At 40.1% G+C, this 5,843-nt stretch overlaps 1 protein-coding gene across 4 annotated transcripts in view; it reads right to left on the bottom strand.

Annotated features, from left to right (window-relative positions):
- Positions 1-5,843, bottom strand: part of TENM4 (teneurin transmembrane protein 4) — a 605,662-nt gene that overhangs the window by 113,570 nt on the left and 486,249 nt on the right. The gene's annotated exons all lie outside the window — the stretch shown is intronic.

Below are 5,843 nucleotides of genomic sequence, written 5' to 3'. Positions count from 1 at the left end.
CCACTCCCACTTGGTGTCTTCCCACCTGGAATGAACCCACTTTGGTGTCAGGATGGTGGTGACTACTCAATGGGCAGCTGCTTCTGGCTCTCCCAGGAGATCCTTACAGCACAACCACACTCACTGCACTAAGGGAATGGTGAGTTTCAGGGGTGTACTGAGATATTCCTGCTTCATTGGTTGCAAATGCAAGGCAGCACATTGCCCTCCAAGCCTCTCAAAACATTTGCCATGTAAGACTAGTACTTGGGGTCACGTAAATTGCATTTGGGATTAAAGTTCACAACACCCAGCAGAATAAAGCAGCTGGCTTTCAATAATACTGAGATCTCAGACTGTTAAGCATTCAAAACCAGCTGGAAAGGAAAAGGTAGAAAATATTTTGAAGACATACAGCTTCTTTACTGTAGTAATTTTGGGAGGGATTCATCTCATCTGGTTCAATTAATCTAAAACTGAGATACCTTCAACTCTCTGTAGTCAGCAGAGAAACAGACTGTCCCAGGGCAGAAGTCTCCTCATGTGGGTTTGATGCACATGGTGATAAGCTAAAGCATGCTCTGGAAACATCCATTTCTCCCCAGTGATTAGAGAGACACTGCACAGAGGCAGGCATTTTATAGGTGATAAAATTTAGTTAGGGAGGATGAACACCAACCTCCCCGTCTGCTCACTAGGGTTTGGTTTTCTCATCTGATGACCTCCTGCTGAGATATCTGTACTTCCCCCCCACCCCTTCAAGAAAACAGCAGAGTAATTTCCACAGTAAGCAGTGGTGTGAAGGAAGCTGCTTAGCTTAAACCCTTCTGGGGGCTTTTTACCTGCCGAGCTCAAAAATCTTTACCACCGAGCTGTCAGAAATGTAAGAGACACTTAACAGCTTAGGAAACTGAAGTACAAGGGACTGAAGTGACTGTGAAGGTCACTCAGCAGGACTGATTACACCAGGGAAACAATTCAGTCTTCTTAAGCCCTGTTTTAATGCTTTCTCTATTTATATGTGTGTAGTGCTATCCTGCCACATAGTCTGAGTTTTTTAAGGTCCGGTTTGCAAGACAGGTTTGTGAACCTGTGTGAATGACACAGACTTATCCTGTGCTTAAGGACAGTGAAGAGGTGTGCATTGTCTCAACACCTGTTTGACCATATGATATGTGAGGGTCTCCCCAAGGCAGAGCTGGGACCCCGTCTAGAGCATCCCATGTCATAGTGTGTCCTGCACTGGGGAAATGGGGCTTAGAAATGCCTTTAAAACAAACAAACAAAAAAATTGTTTCACAGGGAGATTTTTAAGTTCACAGAACCTTTCCCAGTGAACAGAAAAAAACCAAACATTTTTAGGACTGTTTTTTTAACAAGTGACTGATTTACACAGGCCAAATGGAAAAAGGAACAAAGGTAGTAAGGAAAAGTCCTTTAGAAGGATCTTAAATATATTTCTCCTTTACAAACAAATTTGTTGCATTTCAGTCTTTTAAATGTGTATTCTGGGATGCAGCAAATGTGTGTGTATGTGTCAGCATGCTGTTGTGTATTTTGGTATTTACACACTATATTAGTATTTATATACTACAGAAGAGCTATTTATAAGCAAGGCTACTTGAAATTCTTCATTTTAATATCCCGCCCTTAGTTACTTACAACAGTGCCAAACACTTAACCATTGAATCAGATTTTTTATTGCTACAGCTAATTTATATGTTTGATCCCTTTACTTACTTTCAGTACAAGCTGAAAGCATTCAACTATTTTGAGAATGAAAGAGGAAGAAGTGTATTAACTAACCTCCTAAAATTACTTGGCTAGGTAGGTAATTCCATTTTGGAGTAGATATATCCAGTTTGGATGAGACCATCCTGACAGTAGAGATAGGAATTTGTCCCCCTCTCTAAAAATCACAGAATCATAGAACAGTTTGGGTTGGAATGGGCCTAAATGGTCATGGAATTCCAATCTCCCTGCCATGGCCAGGGACACCTTCCACTAGACCAGGAAGCTTGAAGTCCCATCCAATCTGGCTCTTCAAGTGATGGGATATCCAATGGCACAGGTTGACCAGCTTCCCTAGGTAACCTGTGCCATTGCTTTGGTTTGTCTAGATGAAAAGCCTCTGAAGAAATCTCGCTTTATGTGTATACTGGATGGCTCTATATAGAGCTTGGCTGGTGCGTCACCACTGAGCACACCTCTTGTTTTTACTCCTCAGACTCTCTAAAATCTTTGCCAAAAAGTTCTCTCCTCTCCTACCATTGCAGAGACTGGGCAGAACAAAGGGGCTATAGTGTTGACCTGGACAGGAGTGAAGTGAGAACCAGAAAGAGTTGGATGAGATTGAAGACACTATGATCTTGGCTCATTGAGAAGTGCCCAGGAAATGTAAGGGAATACAAATCTAGCTATAAAAACAGACCTCATATAGAACTGCACGTGCTCTACTCTCCCAGGCTTAGGAAAAAGGGAATTTGGAGTGGCAGAAAACAGATGCTATAGTTTGAATGAAGCACCTTTGGCATCTGAGGAAACGGGAACAGCTTGATTTGTCTCTCCTTGGACAATAGTGGCTGAAAAGACTATGATTTTTTTTTCCAAAAGTTAATGAAACACATAAACATTGAGAAGGGAAAACTTCTTAAAAGCTATTTAAGGTAAAGAGAGTATTGCTGGCACAAGAACAAATGGACATAAACCAAGTATGAATAAATTCTGGCTGGAAATTAGGAAAAAAAATCATTTGCAAGGATCAAAGGAATGAAGTTCTGGAGCAGACTCCCTGTGGGAGTGTTAAGGAGAAGATTCTTCAGTTACTTTTCCATAGAGCTTGGTAAATTTATATAAAATTTTACACAATGTGTCCTTGCCAGCAGAAGACCAGACTCTAACTGAGGAGACCCCTTTCAATCCTATGTGAATTTTGTTTGCAAGTTATTGTCTATATGAAACATGTTTGAGAGTATTTGAATGGACTTTCAGGATTTACTCTGAAATCTTCTTGATCTGCATCCAGAGAAAGTAAGCCAAGCATTTCAGAAAGAGGACAAGCAGAGGAAAAGCATTGGTCAGGAGAGGAGAGGAGAGACGAGAGCAAGCATCTCATAAGATTATGCCTTCCCAAAATATCTATTCCTCTTCTTGAGTAATACAGGAATCCAGGGTGCTCTGATGAGAGATAAGCATCTGTAGATACCTAAAGTAGGGTAACTCCTCCTGCAATTTTATACTCCACTTTCTTGGCACCCTTTAAGTCTAGAAAGTAAGTTTGTCCCTTCCCACTAAGGACAATGTAATCTCTGGTTCTTAGTAGATAAAGCTCTTCCAAGGAACCAGAAAGAACTGTTTCCTGATGACAGAAATGGCTCTTCACAGGTATAGGAACATAGCGATTTTCTAATGTTTACCATTGCATTACACAGTTCATTAAAATTTCAATGCTGTGAGGATTAAACTGAACCCCTAGTATCATGGTTTGGTAGGAGAGCAGACATTTTAAAGATGCATAGAGAAAGTAAACCATTAATAGGAAAAAAAAAATACAGCAGCTGTTAGAGGACTTGGGCTTTCAGAAAGTTAGAAGACAACAGAGATGCATAAGCCAATATGTCCAGGAGAACGGACCTATAAGTACTACCATTTCTGAAGTGGTTCATTGCGCAGAGACTTGACCATCACTTACACTACACAGATAGGATGGTACAATACTCCTCATTCCACAAACAGTGCACTTCAAAGCACTTGATGAAAAGATGTTACAAAATAAACTTTATCCTCTCCTTTCCCCCATGCTGGGGAATAAAGCAAAGAGATCATCTTGTTTCCGAATTGCTTCTGAATGTCACCACAGCAGGATGGCTTAATCCTCAGAGATTTATACCACCATAATCTTGCAGCTCTGATTTCTCATGGCTAGAAGTCACCAGTGATCCATTATTCCTGTTTGTGGTATTAACTGTACTTGGGTGACTAAGAGAATTAAATACATGAATAGGGCTTTTTCGGAAAAGGGGGAGGAAACCCTTTATGTGAGTTTCAAACTTAAGCACATGTAAGTGCTGCTGAAAGATTCTGAAGGGCATTCACAAAGATGTTCAGTCTGTCATGCAAATGAGAGAACAGACCAGGGAAGTGATATAGAAAGTGGGTTAATTTTGAAACAGAGAAGTACAGACCATCAGAGTCAAAGGTGACTGTCATCAGAAGTCATCCTGCAATTTTTAAGACTGTTGGTAAAATAATCTGCTCTTAATGATCTGTACAGTTAAAGTCTTCTCTAATTAGTCCAACTATAAGCAACATTTACTGGTATTTTTCTTCAAGGAAAACCTCACTGCCACTTGAAATAAGACTGAGAAGACAAGGGTATTTATTATCTTTCCTTCACTGTCCGTAGGAGAGCCCTGATGGAGTTCTTATGAAGTCCCAGATAGCAGCTGAGCTCTGGGACAAGTAGGACATGGCTGAATGCAACATGTGAAGATGCAAATGCCTGAAGCTTGAGAGAACAACAAACGCTCTAAGACCTGCAGAAGTTTCTCTAAGACTAAAGGGGAGGAGAAAAGCATCAGCTGATCCCTGCAAACTATGAAAGCTTGTCCCAAAACCAACTCAACTCTGAAACTACCACTGTGATATTCTGTGGTGACTGGAATCCAGGAATCCTTAATCAGATGTGTCCTCTAATAGGAAGGTTAAGAAGTTACTGACCAGAGCTCCTACACTTGCAACTGTACAAACGAGGGAACTGGCTTTAGTCAGACTTTGGATTCTCACTTGCTCTCACACTTCAGGAGCAGCCCTTGCAACCACCCCTGAATTCTAATGTTGTTCAGCAACTTGAAAATCCAAACTAGCTGTTTATATATGCATCACTACAGTGTTAATGTGGTTAATGATTATTTTTGAAGAGTAAGAACTGATATTCAGTAATAGAAATAATTAAACTGATGTACCATCAGATTCAATGATATTCTGGAGACACTCTCTCTAAAATCAGCATCTCTTCTAATTATTATTAAAATAATAGGCACCTCTTCTCATTTTAAGCACTACCAGTGTTAATTAGGCCTTAGTTTAGAAGATTTTACTCTGAGTCTAGTTAGAGCTTTTTGGTTTAATTATGCTGATATTTGCTATTAAAAGTTGCCCTCCCATTTAGGAACAATTCTACATCTTTGACTGACTAGTTTATTGTAAACCTGCAGGAAAGATTCAGCAGTAAATCAGGCTCACCCTTTGACAACAGGATTACTGGGAAGGGATTTCAACCAGAAAGATGTTAATAATTAAGAAAGCCAAAAGGGCATGAGTAATTTAGTTTTGAAAAATGCACACCATGCAGTTAGCCAAGTAGAAAACCATGTACTTTTAATGTTTCAGCTATTGCTAATCTTTCCAAAAGCAGCCATGCATAGCAAGGGATGATCTTTTATTCTTAGTATGTTACTTAACCTGCTACCTACTGAAAGACTCATTAAATATAATGTGTCTTTATTATTGGGCATAAAGGTGAGTCAAAAAGCTACCTAGAGGAAAAATGACATCTACAAAAGACTTAGTTAAAAAATTGGGCCACTGAATGGGCAAATCAGTACTGAAGGTTCCTTGCCAGGCTCCGCAAGTTGATTTTTCATCTCTTCTATGCCCTCAATGCTTATCTGCTACTTTTTGATGCAGTCTTCTCCAATACACACTGAGATGAAAAGGAGGAGTCCTGGGGTTTTGAAATGCAAAACACTGAGATGTGGAACATTAACAGCAGGTTCTGATCAGCTCCCTGGTGATGGCCCATATCTTCCTCTGAGGATGCCATCATGTTTACTTCATAAAGGCACAATAAATGTCCCTCTTTC

The sequence above is a fragment of the Geospiza fortis genome, unplaced genomic scaffold (genome assembly GCF_000277835.1).
Source record: "Geospiza fortis unplaced genomic scaffold, GeoFor_1.0 scaffold16, whole genome shotgun sequence".
Lineage (NCBI taxonomy): Eukaryota > Metazoa > Chordata > Aves > Passeriformes > Thraupidae > Geospiza > Geospiza fortis.
Note: the sequence above shows the minus strand (reverse complement) of the source record. Positions and strands in the feature narration are given on the sequence as shown.